This window comes from Misgurnus anguillicaudatus, unplaced genomic scaffold (genome assembly GCF_027580225.2).
Source record: "Misgurnus anguillicaudatus unplaced genomic scaffold, ASM2758022v2 HiC_scaffold_34, whole genome shotgun sequence".
NCBI classification, from domain to species: Eukaryota; Metazoa; Chordata; class Actinopteri; order Cypriniformes; family Cobitidae; genus Misgurnus; species Misgurnus anguillicaudatus.
In genome coordinates, this window is record NW_027395284.1 from 4,717,640 (window position 1) to 4,739,170 (window position 21,531).

General features: G+C 36.8%; 2 long non-coding RNA genes across 2 annotated transcripts in view; one reads left to right on the forward strand and one right to left on the reverse strand.

The window, feature by feature from the left end:
- LOC141363413 (uncharacterized) overlaps nt 1-21,531 on the reverse strand; it is a 418,471-nt gene that overhangs the window by 317,128 nt on the left and 79,812 nt on the right. The window lies entirely within an intron of this gene.
- On the forward strand, nt 14,811-16,479 carry LOC141363414 (uncharacterized). Its single transcript, XR_012368919.1, has 3 exons — nt 14,811-14,859; nt 15,343-15,420; nt 15,684-16,479. It is a non-coding gene; the product is annotated as an uncharacterized lncRNA (long non-coding RNA).

A 21,531-nucleotide genomic window follows, 5' to 3' on the forward strand; every position in this document is an offset into this window, starting at 1 on the left:
ACACATACAAAGAAAAAACAAACTTTTCTCCGCTCATCCCTGAGGGCCATGCAGCCCGTCACCTTCTCCCCAGTACTCCTCCACTTCACATATGATTGACTTCAGATAGCATATTATAATGCTTTCTTAAAAACAAATCATTAATGAAACATTCATTTATTCATAAAAACATAAGCTGTAAGAGGAAAGTGATTATTATGTAAAACACATTTCAATATCATGACATCATTTCATTATTCGTAAAATTGGTTATATGAATAAGGCACACATTAACTTCTTTAAATAGATAAACACATATTACATCTTTTACTGCAATACTACTTCTAAGCAAAACACTTTAATCATTATTAAAAAAACATCTGTTAGGGAAGAAAACACACACACAAAGAACAAGCGCAGGAGATTCTGTTCTTCCAAGTTGAGCTGCCATCCCCCCATTAGATTATTCTGTATGCAACCTTCATTTCATTGGTTAATACACATTTATCAAAGACAACATCATATATTTATTACATCAATTATTCACTGATTAATACTGATTAAATAAGAAATATATTGCATATTTTATCCTGTGAATATTAAAGCATTAGTTAATACATGGTTTTCTGTTTGCTTTTCCTTCTCTGGTCTCTCTCTTATCTCTGACAATTTCCAGACATACATTCCTCAGCTAATCCTTCTTGCAGTTCCACACACACACCCAAGCTGGTAGCTTTCCACTCTCACAGACAAACACAAACAATCTTTTACTTTAGCATACTATAATGATTATTGAAAACACTTCTAAATACAATATTAATAAAACATATGACATTAAAATCCCACACTATATACATTCTACCATGGCGGCCCGCCATGCCTAAAACATCCCCGCCACGCCTGCGGTTGTGGATAGAAGGGATACAGCAAACGAAATCTCGCTGGATGACCACTGTTTTATCCTAATCCTTCAACCAAACCCAACTCTAAACACAAAATTTCACACGATTGTAGGATGTATTTGTATCTCATTTAGCCAGAGCCGCTGTTTTCATCCTAGTAATCCTACCTCCAAATCTAATCCTTAACTTTTCGGCATTTGCTGTATCCCTTCTAGACAAAACCCACGGCGGCAGCTCGCAAAAAAGCTACAGAAATGTCCGCCCTGCCAGACTGGCTGTCTTAGAAATAAATTCCTTTCTGGATTCGCGTGTTAACTCATTTATAAATAAATCTCCTAAAGTATCATAATTTCTTCCATGGGTTTAGTTTAATAAACAAATAGATTTAAATCAACAGAGGATGATTAGGCTACGTCTCTGTTTTGAGAAATAATAATAAAATAAATAAGCCTATACGAAATATGTTACACTTAAATAATAATTAAATTGACAAAACGAATAAAAAAGTATTTGAGTTTCTGTTTTTTTGTGACGCGCTGACCAAAGCAGCAGAAAGCACGTCATGTTTTTAATGATTTTAAATAAGCACAAAGTTTTCTCCTTATTATGAGTTTATACAAATAAAAAGACATAATTTGAAGTTTCGAATATTGTTTTACTTTTATCTTTATGACTATAAATTTAGGGTAATTTAAGGTGCAAGGTCATCACGCATTTGATGTTCACCGGCGCATATACACGGACGCAGCGCAGGGCTGCAAGAAAAGACATTATTAAACTTTCGATTTAACATATTACGAGTTTTTTGGAGATTCATTTGGAATCACTGTACTCATATTATCAACTTATCTGGTCATTAGTTATTCAGAATATAGGCTATAAGCGCAGTAGCGCGCTGCTGACCGCTCAGCTGTCAATCAATCTTCTGTGCTTTAGATCGACACTCACAAAGTTTCACATTAAATTGACTGCAAGACATTAATAGTCGAATCTGTTTGTAAGGAAACTTGCATTATTCCCGTGGAAGAGAAGAACGTTGGTAATAGAAACTTGAGGCAGACGGTGAGACTGTTTTATCTGTTTTCAGACGAAACAGCAGGGTCGGTGTACCTGCGGGTGAACCGCATAATATTTGATCTAACGGGTGTAATAATAGACAATTCGCGTGTCATTTGCGTTGTAGATGCAGGTCAGGACTAAATAGACAAGAGTAAAATGCGGGTCTAACATCCAAGACCAAAATTCGACTCGTTTTTAAATGGCCCCGTGCTTTGTGTTTAAGATCTGTCTGAAGACCGTTAAAGGTTTCTATTCAACTGCGCGATTTGCGGTGTGACCGGCTCGGCGTCTTTATGTCAAATGGTCCGGGTGTGAAATAAAATTGCTGCTGATGGATGTTCGGTCAATCACAGCGGTGCGGATTATCAAACAGGACTGTGCGTGAGTTTGCAACAGCTCTGTAACGCTAAACACGAGCACAACTTGCAATGCACACTACATTAAAACTACAATGAAATATCCGAACTACGTACGTAGCTATGTAACGTTTTTTAAGAAAATACATTTTAGATCAAACATAGAAAAGCAATATGCTATAAATATAAGGAAAAGTAAATGACAGCATGAAAATGATAAAAAATACATGTTAGTTTACTGTAGCCTATATTCTACTTTAAAAAAAATAATGTACATTTATAATCATTATGGGCGCCCCCTGCCGCCACAGCTGAAAAAAATCCTAGAGGAAACACTGGTATTTCGCTCGAAGTTCACTTATAATAGGCATTGCGATAACCTATGCTCAGCTTGTACATGAACTACGGCTTTGTGCAGTAAATGTGGCTCCATCTGAAAGTAGCTGATGGCGATTCACTTTTAATCAAGAAACCGGCTTCACTGACGAGAAGCGCAATGACTATCGCATGCAAATTATCGCGCATCCTTAGCTGTTAGCGTTTAATAGTTAGCTCTACCCACGGATCCGATCTGGTTTTCACCCGTTATCTACCAAGCTGATGCTAAAATGTAACATTAGCTAAGAAGCTTGAAATGTCTTCGATGATAATGAACACCAAATGGACGCACGAAACGTAGCGGAAAACATTGCAATTTTAATGAGACCGAATGTTTTTTTTGTGACTCATGATAACTTACTTAGTTGCTAATGTAAATCAAACTTGATATATGCTGCTAAATTTGCAGCTGCTAAATTAAAATAGACCATCTCACTTTCTGGAGGTATACTGCCCCCGTCTGTTTGGAGTGTGGAGTATGAATTGATTTTTTTTTGGAGGACATTTTAAGTGGTCCCTTTAAATCTTAACATACTGTAGCATGCATAACCCGATTCTAAATATGACTGAAATAAATCATACATGACTCATTTATTTCCTGATAGGAAAATTAAAAGCTGTTATGTTTTGGAACAACATAAGTGTAAGTAAATAATGTATTGATGTTTATTTTAGGGGTTAATAACCTTTATCATGACTAACATTTAAACTTAGACCACATTATTAGATTACTTGTGGACTATATGAGTACACATAAATGACAGCTTAATGATTTTTATTTTTTGTGTGCATGTTCTTAAAGACTGCATACACCATTTTTTGTCACTGGTGTTACCTTACTTCTTTAGCAATATTTAAGGTGTTTATGAAATATTATTTATAATTTTTTCAGCTTTAAAACTTAATTCTTAAGTGTAGCGGAATTCAATGCATTTAAAATTATCATCATGTCACATGTGAAAGATTTCATTTAAAGAGCCAGTAAGATGACAATTTTAAGCATCCTATCACTATTTATACGTCCCGGACAACAGGTTTAAATGCATGCAAGGTCAAAAAACACTGTAATTTTCTCAAAATATAAATTTAAAATTACCCCATTTCTCAGAGATCCCCAAACGATTTGTGTGAAGCCATTCAACGACTCAGCCTGCCTAAACCCCACCTTTCAGTAGCCTACTCTGCTCTGATTGGTCAACTGACAGAGTGTCTTTGCACACAATGCACAGATCAGTCTCACAGACCACAGATCGGTGGCACAGACCAACAACAGTGCAACATGTATTGACCTCGTGCTAACATGATTTACTGAGAAGACATTGTCAACATCAATACACATCATTCATCATTAATCCAAGCAATAAAAACGACGATTGAAACTAACATTTTACACTCATTTAAGCATTTATCTAAACTAACCGGGTCATAGCAAAACCGTAAATAAGCATGCATTAGCCGTTTGCTAACGTGACTCTCTGACAGTAAATTAACAGTTTAAACACACAACATCATTCATCATTAATCCAAACAATACAAACGACGATTGAAACGAACAATTTTACACTCATTTAAGCATTTATCTAAACTAACCGGGTCATAGCAAAACCGTAAATAAGCATGCGTTAGCCGTTTGCTAACGTGACTCTCTGACAGTAAATGAACAGTTTAAACACACAACATCATTCATCATTAACCCAAACAATACAAACGACGATTGAAACTAACAATTTTACACTCATTTAAGCATTTATCTAAACTAACCGGGTCATAGCAAAACTGCTTGCTATCGTGGCTCTGACAGTATATAAGTTAGAGTTTAAACAACGATATCACTCATCATTAATCCAAGCAATAAAACGACTATAGACATTTTACACTCATTTAAGCAAGTATGTAGCTATAATCATACTTACAGGTTGTGGTTAGGAGACGCATGTTGTTCCAAATAAAGTGGGTACTGAACCATCTTGCATTGCCAAACGTCTAAATCACTCCATTAAAAATTAATTTTAACCACTGATTCTTCACAGCCAGACACGTTTAGAATATCCCTCCTTGAAAAAGTCTCCTTTGGTAGTGAAAACAACAAAAGCTGAAAACAGCGTGAGCTGATGTTTACACTCACACACACTAGCTAGCTGTGGGCGGGTCATAGTTTTCGTTTCTCCCGCAGGCAAGGCTGTAGGCGGAGATTAGTATCTCATGTGACGTGGATAAGTTCGTGTGACGTGGATAATATCAGGAAGAAGACTCACTCCCTATAACGACTCGTTTCAGCGATTCAGAGTCGACTCCCTGCTTTAGAAGCCAATAACTTTATTAATCGTGCACTTTTTGGTTCAACTACTTTACACGTTGTTTACATTGATGGACAGCTACACGACACACTGCAATAAAGGTTAGTTTCGATTTTGGATCTGTGTGGCTCTTTAATGTGAAAGAAAAAAAAACACAGTAACACCCATAAGGAAGGTAACACCAGTGACAGTAACACCAGTGACAATTTTTATGAATACTGCATTTTACAAAATTGCTGCTGCAAAGTATCAAACTACATGTTGTCAATCATTGTATACTCACTAAATTAAGTAGTTTAATCCATTTGTATTCTATTGTTTTGCAATTCCCAAACAATAACGGAGGTCATACCATGACTTAAACTAACACGAAATCTATAGTGCTAAACTGTTGAATATCCCTGTGATTATTAATGCTAAAAATGAACTGAGACAACCCATTGAATAAACAGAACATACACTTTCAGATGATAATTTGGTTATAGGCTACATAAAATTTGAGATGAAAGGCTAAATAAATAAACTGTATACTAGGAATAATGTTTGCATACAAAACACTGTTATAATAGCCTAATTTGAAACACATTTAATTTAAAATCAATATCTAAAATGAGCAATTATAGGCTAATCAGTGTCATAGGTAGCTTGGTAGCTCATCTGTAGCTTGGCTACATATCATGTCATGATGTCAACATTATATTTATATATAAAAGCAGATCTTAACATTGTGAACACATGGCCCTCAGTTTCAGAAACTGTCACATCAGGGAGTGATGTAGCAACAGACCCTTCATCCTCCTCTTTGGATTTGAGACAAGGTGAGCTAATACAGTTCAAAATTAAAGGGATAGTTCACCAAAAATGAATTTCTGTAATCATTTGCTCACCCTCATGTTGTTATATACATGTATTCAATTCTTTGTTGAACACAAAGGAAGATATTTTAATAAACGTTTGTAACTAAACTGGTTGTGGACCTCATTCACCTACATAGTATTCTTTATTCCTATTATAGAAGTGAATGGGGTCCACAAACGGTTTAGTTACAAACATTTATCAAAATATCTTCCTTTGTGTTTATCAGAACAAAGAAATTTATACAGGTGTGTAACAACATGAGAGTGAGTAAATGATGACAGAAATTTCATTTTTGGGTGAACAATTCCTTTAGAGCAAACCATGTTTAGCCATTTTGACTGAAAGGTGTTAAGTAACACCAACATTGTAGTGTGTTTTATTATATTAGGTTATAATTAGGAAAAGAGGTTAATATCAAATTTATCCTTAATGTAGAGAAAGATGATAGAGAAGATGTGAGAAGAAAATATGATGCACCATGTGTCAAAATATGATTTATGACCTTGATTTACGACCTAACACCTAGGTGTGAAATTTGTCACCTTATGAGTTGTTTGCTTCCTGTAATAAAATTTTATGGCGGCAATTGATGTTTATACTCAGGAAATTACTCAGGAAATTACTCAGGAAATGATGTTTTATCCAGGTGTCCTATAGTCTCTGTTGTTTCACGCCTCCCCTCTCCTACGTGAGTGTTTAAATAAGGTCTGGTAGTTTGTATTGTAAACAAGAAGACAGTGTGGTTCTAGCGTTGCAATGGCTGCTCCAAAGACTCCTAAAAGGGCCAGACGAGTGTTGTGTACTTCTCCGGCAAGAGGTATTGTGGAAATGGAAGAAAGGATTACTTTTGCTCCTAAGAAAAAACAGAGTGTTAGTTTGACAAAGTTTCTCCATGAAAATGAGAAATTTGTGAGACATGATTTCACAATGTCTGATAGATGTGTGGGAAGATATCTGTTTGACAAGGAGTCGCGGTTCCTCAGGCTCTTTGCGGGCGATTTGGTAGATGGAATCACTTCGGATGATCTTAGTCTGATGTTCCCTGCTAAAGACTGGTTCATATTTTATAACTATGTTTGGACCGATTTGAACAACTGCGGCGACGACCCTTTGTACATCGCGGAGTGGGACAGTGAGGTTCCTCAAACAAGATACCGGGTGGTTGGAGACCATTGTAGAAAGCTGCCAGATGACTTTGTTTATATTTTTCGCTGCGACGACAAGACAAAGATCATGGAATATACCTGGCCAATTCCCGAGTCTGAGCATCACAAGTTCTATGACTTGGTTTATCTGCTTCAATGGAAAGATGTGCGAATGTTTGACAACATTTTTTCATGCATTGACAAATTGTTTAGATGGTGTGAACTTTATGATCGCTACACTTTCGTTAAAGTGAAGTTGTTCCACCCAGAGAGGTGTGTCCCGCCCTCAAGGACCGGCCTCCTTTTCCACAATAAAAATTTCCTCACGCAGTTCGTGCAAGATGCTGTCAACTGACCCCTGAACCCTCAGAGGATGAATCTTTAATCCACAATGGCTTAATGCTTGAGAAATGATATGTTTGAGCTCTGGCTTGAACAGAGCACGTGACAGTTCCTCAAACTAAAAGTCAAAGAAATAGGCATTAGCCTCAAAAATACACCTGTGCCTAAGTTGACTAGGATGATTAATCTCACAACCGCTACAGAGCTCTTTCAGCTTTTTGTCAACAAGATGCTGCAAAAGTGCCACGACGATTGTTTTTATGATCTTAAAGCCGTCAGTCCGGATACATCCTTCTGTGGAGTCGATCCCCGCAAAGTGTGCTGCTCCAGCTACTGAACCAGTACAACCATAGGGAGTCATAAGGAAGGTCAGGTTGTGATACCCCAGGTCCATGCAGAATTTATCCAACCAAGAGTTGTCAGAAATTGGCATAGTAACCTCCATTAGGGATGGCTCATCATCAGGCTTTGCAGTATCCGTCTCGAGGCTGTGGTTGTAGGGTACTGGAATCCCTTCAGGCATTGCCGGAGCAGTCCCAAGGATATTGTTGTAGCATGTTGGAACAACATCAGGCATTGTAGGGACCGTCTCAAGAGGGTCGCTGCCGCTGTAGGGTGTTGCATTGTCATCAGGCATTGCGGGGCACGGCTTGAGGGCGCTGGTCCAACTGTAGGTTCTTTCATCAAATCCTGGTACGGGGAGCGCAAAGGTACTGGTGTAGCATGGGGAAGCCATGGTTTCTTGAAGCCCGTTAAGCAAGTGTGTTGAATGATCCAAACTGGAGCCATTTTTAATGCCTGTAATAGGTAGGTGGGGTTAGGAGGCCGGTCCTTGAGGGCGGGACACACATCTCTGGGTGGAACAACTTCACTTTAACGGAAGTGTAGCGATCATAAAGTTCACACCATCTAAACAATTTGTCAATGCATGAAAAAATGTTGTCAAACATTCGCACATCTTTCCATTGAAGCAGATAAACCAAGTCATAGAACTTGTGATGCTCAGACTCGGGAATTGGCCAGGTATATTCCATGATCTTTGTCTTGTCGTCGCAGCGAAAAATATAAACAAAGTCATCTGGCAGCTTTCTACAATGGTCTCCAACCACCCGGTATCTTGTTTGAGGAACCTCACTGTCCCACTCCGCGATGTACAAAGGGTCGTCGCCGCAGTTGTTCAAATCGGTCCAAACATAGTTATAAAATATGAACCAGTCTTTAGCAGGGAACATCAGACTAGGATCATCTGAAGTGATTCCATCTACCAAATCGCCCGCAAAGAGCCTGAGGAACCGCGACTCCTTGTCAAACAAATATCTTCCCACACGTCTATCAGACATTGTGAAATCATGTCTCACAAATTTCTCATTTTCATGGAGAAACTTTGTCAAACTAACACTATGTTTTTTCTTAGGAGCAAAAGTAATCCTTTCTTCCATTTCCACAATACCTCTTGCCGGAGAAGTACACAACACTCGTCTGGCCCTTTTAGGAGTCTTTGGAGCAGCCATTGCAACGCTAGAACCACACTGTCTTCTTGTTTACAATACAAACTACCAGACCTTATTTAAACACTCACGTAGGAGAGGGGAGGCGTGAAACAACAGAGACTATAGGACACCTGGATAAAACATCATTTCCTGAGTAATTTCCTGAGTAATTTCCTGAGTATAAACATCAATTGCCGCCATAAAATTTTATTACAGGAAGCAAACAACTCATAAGGTGACAAATTTCACACCTAGGTGTTAGGTCGTAAATCAAGGTCATAAATCATATTTTGACACATGGTGCATGATATTTTCTTCTGATGTGATTGAGGATGATGGTGGAAGTGAAGAGAGCAGGGAGCATGAGTGTTGTTCTGAGCACAGTGTGGATGAGGAACTGAAAAGTAGGCAGAGCAATTTAGACCAGTTTTTGCCAGAGGATCCAGGACTATGGCCAGATAAATTAACGAATGATCAGAGAGACACCATAGTACGCAGGCTGGCAAGTAAAGGTACAGAGAAAACAAACAAAATGGCACCAAAAGATATGGAAGGAAAACCATTTCCCATTTATCTTGAATTTGTAAAGTCAGCAAACGGCTGTGAAAAAATCAAAAGAGACTGGCTTATTCATAATGAGAGCGCAGAGGCTCTTTATTGCATCCCATGCCTTCTGTTTTCTCATGAGCTGACAAAGCCATCAAAAAGTGCTCTGAACAGCAAGGATTGAGTTAAATTAGCACACATTAAATGGCAAAGAATGTACAACAAATTGCCAGAACATGAGACAAACATGCCCCATAAGCAGTGCTATGTAAAATGGAAAAGCCTTCAGCACTCTTTACTGGCAGCAACTGGAGTTGATGGTCACCTTCAAAGACAACTACTGGCAGAAATAGAAAAGAATAGGCTAATTCTGCAGAGGCTTTTGCATGTGACCCTTCATTTGGCATTACGAAACCTTGCATTCAGAGGCAAAAATTCAAATTTAGATGATGTCCACAATGGGAATTTTCTTGGCACTTTAGAGTTGTTGGCATATTATGATCCCATTTTACGTGAGCACTTGGAAAAAATAAGGGAAAAGAAGAAAGAGGGGTCAAGGTTAACACACTATCTGAGTCCTGAGACGCAGAATGAATTCATTGAGCTCTGTGGCAAAAGAGTGTTGAACACTATCCTGGCAGAAAGAGAAGCTGCAATTTACTATTCAGTGATATGTGACTCAACACCAGACATCTCTCACACTGAACAGAATGTGCTATTGTTGAGATATGTACATCAAGATTAAGAAAGTGATGTATGGAAGATATCAGAGAGATTCTGTCTATTTGAAAACTTTTATAAAAAGACAGGCAGGGAAATCTCTGAAATGATCCAGGCAGTATTGCAAGACAGGGGCATACCATTAGAGGACTGTAGGGGACAGGGTTATGACAATGGAGCCAACATGTCAGGGAAAGTAAAAGGCGTGCAAGCTCAGATTTTAAAACAAAACCGGCTTGCTACATACTCCCCTTGTGCTTCCCATACCCTCAATTTGGTGGGTGTACACGCAGCTCAGTCATGCCCCGAGGCCTCAACAATGTTTGGCAGTGTTAATCGCCTATACAATTTCTTTAGCGCTAGTCCAGAGCGATGGGCAATCTTAAAAGAAAAAACTGGATGCTCTCTTCACCGTCTCTCTGACACTCGATGGGGTGCCCGGATTGCTGCAATACGAGTCGTGGCAACTCACCTACCCTCTATTCTGGTAGCACTACAATGTGTATTAGACACATGCAGCCTTACAAATGATGCCAAGTCTGAGGCAAAAGGTCTACAAAAATATTTCAACACATTTGATGCAGTTGTTCTACTCACTGTGTGGGTAAAGGTACTACAGTGTATGGAAAATCGTAACCTGGTTCTTCAGGCAGGGAATATTTCTTTGGACATTGAGGCTGCAAACATCAAGGCACTACAAGAGGAAATGCAGGATCTTCGTTGTGAATTGTGAATGGGACTCCCTGCTTTCCGAGGCCTACTTAGTAGCCCAAGCCATGGAGATCCCTGCTCAATTTCAGGGTGAAGAGAAGGGGAAACGGAAAAGGAAATGTATGCCAGATGAGAGTAAAGAAGATGAAACTGAAGAAAATGCTGCAACTGTATTCAGAAACCAGGTCTTTTTTGTTGCAATGGACAGCATAATCAGTGATTTAGGGGCAAGGTTCCAGACCACAGCCACCATATGCGAAACATTTGCACCAATTCTGAAGTTAGCAGATATGTCAGAAGAGGAGATAAAAGTAACAAGCCGGGCTCTGACAAGAATATACCACAAAGACCTCACAGCTGAATTTGAGGATGAAATGCTGCACCTGAAAGCAATACATAAGGCCACATTTTCTAATATTCAGTCACCTCTTCAGCTCCTTAATGACATACACAAGCTCCAGCTACACAGCATTTTCGGACAAATCTGTATTGCTCTGAGGATTTTCTGCACCCTACCTGTCACTGTTGCTAGTGGTGAACGGGGTTTCAGCAAGCTGAAATTAGTTAAAAACTACTTGAGGTCAACAATGTGCCAGGAAAGACTCGACAGTCTTGCTCTTCTCTCCATTGAAAGCCAATTGGCAAGGAATTTGGACTTTCAGGACCTCATCAATGACTTTGCCAGCAAAAAGACACGCCAGTGGGCATTTACTAGGGAATAAACTTCAACTATACATTTGAGGCAGCTATAGCATGTAAGCAGGGATGGGCAGTATTTCAAATACATGTATTTAAAATACATATTTGAAATACAAAATAGTATTTTGTATTTTGTATTTTAAAGCCTTTGAAAAAAATGAAATGTAATTTGTATTTAAATACATTTAAGATGAGTATTTTTGTATTTTTAAAATACTCAAAATACTTTGAGCCAGTACAACCAGTCAGGGTGCTGTTTTCATGCATCAACTAGTTCAGACCAGACACCAGAGTTCAGGTAAGCAAATATATCTGTGCAGCTTTTAGTTGGCAATAATTTAAATGTTGGAGTGGGAAAAAAGCAAGGGTGATTGAATTATTGGGTGTGATGTTGCACGACTGAGACAGAGTGTGGAACGCTGACAAATAGGCCTACACTTTTGACTTAAAGGAAAACCACCATTTTTATATATTTTACTATGTTCTTACCTCAACTTAGACAAATTAATACATAACTATCTATTTTCAATGCATGGAGGAAGAGCACTTAGTTTGCAGCATTTCGACCTCAGCGTGGAGTAACATCTTTACAGGAGTGATGATGTTACTGCGCCAGAGGTTGAAGTGCTGCAAACTAAGTGCTCTTCCGCCATACAATATAGTTCTCATTTTTTATTCACTTAAAAATCACGTTTTATTTTGTGCCACCATACTTACTTGTGTAACTACTCATGTAACAGTCTTTGAATAGGGAAAACATGGAAGTGTTTGGTGGCTTCTAAATTCTTCCCTGTTTAGATCCTAAGGAATAAATGGGACTAGGCTAAATGCTAACACATTCATGACACGCTGTGCAAAGATAAAGTGCACATATTGAAAAAAGATAGGCATGTATTCATTTATCTAAGTTGAGGTAAGAACATAGTAAAATATTGCAAAACGGTGTTGTTTTTCTTTAAAGGCGCTTTCACACGTGACGCGGCAAGTGGTGGAATCAGCACACAGTTGCTGATTTCTTTTTAGCTTTGCGCAGTTGAAGCCTTGTTTACACTTTTGCAATTCGCATGGCTCTACTCTACGGCGTGAACCTGCAGGCTCCTCAGTAAACCTACAAGGCTTTTATGCTTGACGTGCTTTCCATTGTATAATTCTGTAAATGACAGAGGGCGACTCGTGAGTAGTTGTTCTCAAAACCATCAAAAAGCAGCGATGAGAGAAAGTAGTTTGCCGAATAATTTGTCAAACACTCATCTGGTGAGAAGTAAATACGTGGATTTCTTCACATATAAACTGTTTAGGTTGTGGGTCGATGACACATGAAAAAGTTTTTATGTTTTTATAAAACATCATTTAATTCAATGGGTGTTCATAAGGCTGACATGACACCTTCATAACATCACACGTGTCATGAATATGAAGGAGATTTTATGGACGTTTATGACAACTGTCATTAAGTGTCATTTGTTCAATTGTCATTTTTATTGCAATATGACATTGTTTGAGATGTCTTTGTTGTGACAACTTGACATTAACCCATACATCATAACTTGTCATGACAACTTGACATTAACCAAGACAAAACATAACTTTTTACCAGTGATACAAATTGAATTTGTCATTAAAATGTCATTAAGTGTTAATACTCTGTTAAATAGTTTTATAACAGCAACATGAATATTCTTCAGTTCATAATGTTTATTTGACCGAGTATTAATAATATCTGACATAGTATTAACACTTAATGACATTTAAATCACAGTTTAATGTAATGTTTAATGTTTCTTAAGTTTGATAATTTTGATTTTGTTTATGATTTATAACAAGTTGTGTTGTATTGGTTTATGTGTCAAGTTGTCATAACAAAGATATATCAAACAATGTCATCTTTGCATTAAAAATTACATAATTGAGTAAATGACACTTAATGGCACTAGTCATGAACATGCATAAAATCTTCTTCATGTTCATGACACGTCATGTTATGATTATGAAGGTGTCATGTCAGTCTTATGAACACCCCTTCAAGTAAAGTGTTACCAAGTTTTTTTCTAGTTTTTTATTTCCAAGGGGAAGGGGAAAGCAAAAGGTACGTAAAATATAATGAAAGTTTCTAAGCAGTTGCACACATCTAAATGCTTTTTGGCATTCATAAATAGGCCCAGATTTCAGCCTAATATGGCTACTTGCACTGAATCACCAATTTCACATGTATTTTGTGTATTTTCAAAATACAAAATACTGTATTTGTATTTAAATACATTTTTCTTCACAGTATTTTGTATTTGTATTTAAATACATTTTTCGACACAGTATTTTGTATTTGTATTTGAAATACATTTCCATGTATTTATGCCCATCTCTGCATGTAAGCAATAGCATTTTTTTCGTTTTGCCCTTTTTTTCAGATAAAAATGACTAGTGAGTGACACAAGTTTTGTTTCTCTTTTATAATGAATACAGCTTTTTGTTAATGTACAAAATTAAAATGGCATATTTAAGATTTAATTTATGCCTTAAAGTAATAAAGCTAAATAAAAATAAATGTTCTAGTAATGTAAACATGTAACGTCTTTTTCATTCAGAAAAATAAAATATGATTGAATCAAGTCTTTTTGTGATTTGAGGTTCATTTAGTGATTAAAAAAATAACATTGAAAAATGGTGGGCCCATCAAGACTGCCTCTGCATAGGGCCCGGGGCCTTGTGCTACGCCCCTGATGCTGCACACAATTAATTAATGTGATGGTAGCTGTTAAGACACTTACATTTAACATTCAAATGTTTTAAAAACCAAACGTGTTCAGGTTTCTATGTGTATTTGGTTTGTGAAGTGTAATTTATGCTTTTTTCCTCTCCCCCACAGATAACCAAGGTTAATAAATGGTCAGACACGTCACTGGCTTTAAAATATAAACCCCATTGATGCAAAAAGGTAAGGTGCTTAAAAGGACCTTGTAAACCTGACTTCTGTCACTAATGTTCACCAAAGAGCAAAATAAAAGAAATCTGTGTTTTGTAGCTTTAATGATAATTCTTACTGTATGTATTTCATTTAGAATTTAGCATTAAAGACTGTAAAGTGTTTGAGGACTTAATTTAAATTCTGTATTTTTCACACTAATTTTGAAAAAAAAAAATACATCACTAGTCAATTGAAACCTCAAGTTAATGTAGACTTTAAGGAACTTGTTTGTCTGAAAGTGGATATATAAAGATTTTGTGTTTTAAGATGCTGCATGGAATGACAATGAGGTTTGGAAAAGACTTGGTGAAGAACATGGAAACATCTCTAAATAAAATGGCCACAAGCATCATCAGGAGTGGAAGGAGTAAAAAACATCTCTACGCCAATCTCATTGGAGAGGAAACCACAGAAGGTGCTTGTTCTTTGTCCAGTGTAAAGTAGCTTTTATTTGCATTGTCAATGTAAAGGTTCTAGCACCTATAAATTGTAAAAGTGAAAATATGAAAATAATGTTAGTATAAACTTTTTCCTTGCCATTGAAGAGTAAACTTGTTAATTAAGAGACGCTGGCTGAGAAAGAGTTAAAGTTTACCCACAAATTAAAATTGTCGTCACTTTCTTCAGCAGAACACAACAGAAGATATTTTGAAAAAGTATGGTAATCGAACAACAATGGTGCCCATTGACCTGCATTGGTTTTGTGTCCATTAAATTGCTAGCAGAGTTGTTTGGTTACAGACATTCTTCAAAATCTTTTTTGTGTTAGTGTTCTGCTGAAGAAAGAAAGCTGTGAACGTTTGAAATAATGAGTGAGTGAATGAGTTTTCTTTTTTTGAGTAAAATGTCCCTGTAATTGATATCTGTACCTAATGTACAATAATTTGTATCTTTGTAGGTGGTGAGGAATGCTGCACTTATGTTATTGCAAGCATTATTTCAAGAAAATCCCAGCTTTCTTGACTGTGTAAATAGGGTAAGTATAGTCTTCTGGAATTTAGTTAGTATTTGAGGCACTTTATTTAAAGTAACATTCAATGCAAATATAAAAATATTACTCTGTTTACCCTTAAATAGCATACAGCTCCACATCAATTATTATGAGTCTTGTTGGTTCTTGAGTGTCGCTTGCCTAGTTGTCATACTTTATTTGTGTTATTATGGGATAATTTTAAGTCTATTTGATGGCTTCTGTTAATTGGTAAAAAGCACTTAAAAGGTGAAATGTTTGTTTTACAGGAACCCAAAGGTCCCACACCAACCATAGTGTTCAACGGCTCTCGTGATCTTCTCAAATCTGAAAGTATCAACTTTATAATGGACAATATGAACATAATATGTGTAAGACATTGACATCGCAGGCTGTGGAATGACTGTTTGCGTTTTTTTTTCTTCTCAATGTTCAATACCCTTTTGCCATTAAGCACACAGTGACTTTAATTTATAAAATATATGCTTAAATTTTAATACCTGTACAAAACAAATGTACAATCAACTTGTGTAAATTGTCATTCTATTTAATAGATTGTTCATGAATTGTCTTTAAACGCATTGTGATTTCGGTAACACTTTACAATAAGGTTCATTAGTTAACATTAATGTATTAACTAACTTGAACAAACCATGAGCAATACATTTGTTACAGTATTTATTCATCTTTGTTAATGTTAGTTAATACAAATTTAAGCTTTAATTGCTTGTTCATGTTCGTTCAGAGTGCATTAACTAATGTTGACAAGATTTTAATAAAGTATTTGTTGAAATTAACATTAACAAAGATTAATAAATGCTGTATAAGTGCAGTTCATTATTAGTTCATGTGAACTAATGTAGCAAACTAATGTTAACTAATGAACCTTATTGTAAAGTGTTACCGTGATTTCTTTTCATCATTTCAGACACATGTAAAAGTTACTAAAAATTAGTACTGCATATACTGTACAGTATCTATGCGTAAGGGAAATAACTTAAACAAAATTTTTGAATGTATAGTGTAATTAAGAGTTTAGCTGTTTATTACAGAGATGCAATTTATATATATATATATATATATATATATATATATATATATATATATATATATATATATATGTATATATATATATATATATATATATATATATATATATATATATATATATATATATATATATATATATATATGTATATATATATATATATGTATATATATATATATATATATATATATATTATATATATATATATATATATATGTATATATATATATATATATGTATATATATATATATATGTATATATATATATATATGTATATATATATATATATATGTATATATATATATATATATATATATATATATATATATATATTCAATTTTTCAATTCAATTTTATTTATATAGCGCTTTTCACAATACTCAATTGTTTCAAAGCAGCTTTACATTAATAGAAGCAGTAAAAGCACAGAAAAATGACAGATAGTACAACATAATACACATAATACACAATATGTATATATGTATATGTATTATATATATATATATATATGTATATATGTATATATATATATATATATATATATATATATATATATATATATATATATATACATATACATATACATATATATATATATATATTGTGTATTATGTGTATTATGTTGTACTATCTGTCATTTTCCCTCTCAAATGCTTGCTGACAATTTGAAGTCCAGCAAAAGTTTATTCCTCCCCGCAATAAATTTGTCAGGGGGGCCACCACTGTAGAAAAATGTCTACAAAAACAACGATAAAACCCTACCATTCCAAGAAACCGCATGAGTTCTTTCTTGGTAGTGGGTGTAGGGTAGTTATTGATGACATCTACTTTTGCACGGACAGGACGCACTTGACCCTGCCCTACCACTTTTCCCAAATAAATTACTGTGGCCTTGGCAAATTCACATTTCTCCAAATTAACAGTTAAATTTGCTTTCACCAATCGATCAAATAGTGCTCTAATCTGAATAATGTGCTCTTCCTAGGTTTTACTAAACACGACGACATCATCCAAATACATAGCGCATCCTTTTAAACCAGAAATGACTCGATTCATTAGACGCTGGAAGGTAGCGGGGCGTTTCATAATCCAAAACTCATGACTTTATACGAATATAAACCAGATGGCACAATGAAAGCTGAAATTTCTCGAGCTCTTTCAGTTAAAGGCACTTGCCAGTAGTCTTTAAGCAGATCAAACTTACTAACAAACTCAGCGTTTCCTACCTGATCAATACAGTCTTCAATTCGAGGTAGTGGAAATGAATCAGGTTTTGTGATAGCATTTACCTTCCGGTAATCTGTGCAGAATCTGAACGATCCATCCAACTTATTTACCAACAATGATGGGGACGACCAACTAGAAAAAGACGGTTCAGCGATATCATTTTCCAGCATGTAGTCAATTTCATTCTCCAAGTATTTTTTCTTATTTACAGATACTCGATAATAACGCTGCCGAATTGGAGCGGACTCTCCGACATCAATGTCGTGTTCAATCAGACTTGTTCGAGACGGAGTATCAGGAAATAATGTAACGTATTCAGAAATCACATTAATCAAATCTGTGCGTTGCCTTTCAGTTAAATGAATAAATCGTTCATGTAAAGCGTTTAATGCTTTAGAATTGTGTAGCCGACCCTGAAGGATGGAATCTCCCGGATCAATCTCATCATGATTTTCATTTGTTAAAACCGATGTGGTGAGCAATTCAGAATCACCATTTCCGGCAGGATGAGTATCACCATTTCCGGCAGGATGACCTGTAAGCAACACAGGTTTAATAAAAGAATCAGGTACATCAACTTTGTCTTCATTTTTAGTGTCAAGACAATCCTCAGAACCATAAAAAGGCTTTAACAAATTTACATGACACATTCTAGTTTTCTTCAACCGATATGGCGTCTTAATTAAATAATTAAGGTCAGAGATTTTTTTAGCAACAGTGTATGGACCTGCAAATTTTGCCTGGAAAGGCGATCCAACAATAGGCAGTAAGGCAAGAACCTGATCACCCGATTGAAACGAGCGCAACTCTGTACAACGGTCAAATAGTCGCTTCATCCGACCTTGAGCTTTTTTCAAAGATGCTTTTGCCAATTGACACGCTTCAAAGATTCGTCTGCGAAAATCACTCACATACGACAGAATGTTTTTAGGTGGATCAAACTTTTTCCAGTCTGCAGACAAAACAGACAATGGACGGCGCACGTCATGACCAAATACAAGATCATTTGAACTAAATCCAGTACTCTCCTGAGCAGCTTCACCAGCAGACATCATTAGCCAAGGTAACCCAGATTCCCAATCCTTGTCCATTTGAACACAATATGATCTCAGTAAAGATTTTAAGGTCTGGTGAAATCTTTCCAGTGCTCCTTGGCTTTGGGCATGATAAGCACTGGAAAGATTGTGTTGAATATTAAGCTGTTGCAACACTTGACTGAACAATTTTGAAGTGAAGTTACTCCCCTGATCAGACTGGATTATCCTTGGTATCCCAAATATGGAAATGAACTGAGTCAGTGCCTTTAAAACTAACTTTGCAGTCAGAGAACGTAACGGATACACAGCCGGATATCTAGTCGCTTGATACATGACAGTAAGTAAATATTCATTTCCAGCTTTCGATCGTGGCAATGGCCCCACGCAGTCCACAATAAGATGTTCAAATGGTTGGCCAATTGCAGGAATTGGATACAACTGGGCAGGTTTTAAAGTCTGATTCGGTTTACCTGTCAGTTGACACGTTTGACAAGACTTAACATACTTTGATATATCACGTTTCAACTTTGGCCAAAAGAAACGTTTTAACAGTAACTTGTATGTCTTTCTTATGCCCAAATGCCCTGAAGTATCATGGGCCGTGCGTAAGACAACCTGACGGAGAGACTGAGGTACAACAATTTGTTGCATAGGATCGCCAAGTACAAATTCTCCATGTGGTACCCATTTTCGTACCAGCACATCTTCATCTAGATAATATCCAGAAAGGAGATTAGCGATTATATCACTTGAGACAACGCGGTCAAATAACTCACTGAGAGTCACGTCAGTTTTTTGTTCTTTAATTAAATCTTCCTGTGACACCGTAATGCTGGGTACACACCAAAAGATTTTTTACATCTTATAAGATTTTAAAAATGTGATAGACCACAAACATGAGGATAAAAAATCCTAGATTTAACCGTTTTGCTCCTATAGTGTGTGGTGTGCCATTATGTGTCAAAGACAGCACACCACACACAAACAGATTTTTAACCAGAGTCTCGACTGTGAACACAGGAAATCCCACAAAATATCGCGAGACTTCAGAATGGCGGACAATATGCAGGAAGACATTTCAATTATAGTGCTTGGAATAATTTTTACAAGACACGTTGTATAAACATTCGTGCTGTTGCCACAAATCAAGAAGCTGATCCTCCATCTCTGCTGTCCACATCAACTTCACTTTGGCCGTTTCTCAATCCGAAGGCTGTAGCCTGCGGAGGTCGCATATGCAGGCTGCATAGGTCATGAAACCTGGTTTATTCAAGTTAACTGAGCATTACATTCGAAAGTCATAAGTATATTACAACAATATACGATAAACTAGGAATAATAGTCAATTTTATAACTGTTAATATTCTGAGACAGTCTTGATGACGTTTATGCAGCCTGGAAATGAGAAGCGGCCTTTGTGCCGTGCCATTACTGCTTCCGTCTTCCCTCATCTGGCTTTCTGATTGGATATGGTTTCGTTTCACGTGATAATCTCAATAGCGTGCTCGCGTTTGTCCTCGGGATTCCCCACACACATCGGGATTTCTGATCGTAAATATTCAACATGTTGAATATTTACGATTCGCGATCGGCGCGGCTCCGACGTTCTTCCGAGCAGGTTTGGACACTCTTAACACAACTCACACGAAGGGACAATCTGATAAGATAATCTGTAAAACCATCGCGATACTCTGGACATAGCTAGGATTGTCGGAAGGGGGGAAATCGGCCCAAAATCAGCCCGATTATCTTTTGGTGTGTACCCAGCATAAGGAGAGAAGGAATTTCTAGCATTTTAGTCACCGACCTTTTAGTTTCCGACTTATCTTCAGGTTGTGTTTTACTCATAGACCTTGTAATCACGCACGACGGAGACACATCCGAGAAACAAGTAAGGTTTTCATCACTTGACTCAGTCGAGGCAGATGGCATAACCACCAAATTTGGTGAAACATTTTGCCAAACTCGGTCACCTGCCAAATCATTTCCCAAGACTACCTGCACTCCTTCCACAGGCAAACAGGAACGCACTGCAACCTCCACCTCTCCCTGGATCAAATCAGAACACAAGACAATTTTGTGCAAGGGAACAGACATCACATTTAATCCAATACCCCTGATCAACACATTGTTTCCAGTGTATGAATCATCTGAAAAAGATAAAACAGATTCTAAGACAAAAGTTTCTGCTGATTCAGTATCACAGAGAATTTTGACTGGTACAGTCTTGGTAGAGTTAAGCAATCTCACAAACCATCTGTAACAAATGGAGAAAAGGTTGAAACACCAGATGAGCAATTCCTTTGCATATTAACTTCTGAAGAAGTCACAGTCAGAGCAACAGGTTTCACTGAAGACTTAAATTTCAATTTAGCAGCATCTTTTGCTTTTAAGGATGGACATTGATTCTTCCAGTGACCAAACGCACGGCAATAATTGCACCGATTTTCCCTGTCTTTCTCTCCACCGGCGAAATTACGCGGCCTATCAGATGAAGTATGCACAATTTTAGAGACCTGCTAAGATCATAAGACTGTTTCTGAACATTTTCTCCCACATTTTTGTAACAAAAAGAGGTTTTATGAATCAGAAAAAAATCATCAGCCGTAACAGCTGCCTCATATGCAGTGTCGGGTTTTCTCTCACTAATGTACGTTGCTACACGTTGTGAAACAGAGTTTTTAAACTGTTCAAGCAACATCAACTCCTTCATAACGTCTACTGTCTTCACGTCAGAGGCTGCACACCAACGATTGAAATGAACCGAAATATCATGTACAAACTCAACATGAGTTTGACTTTCAA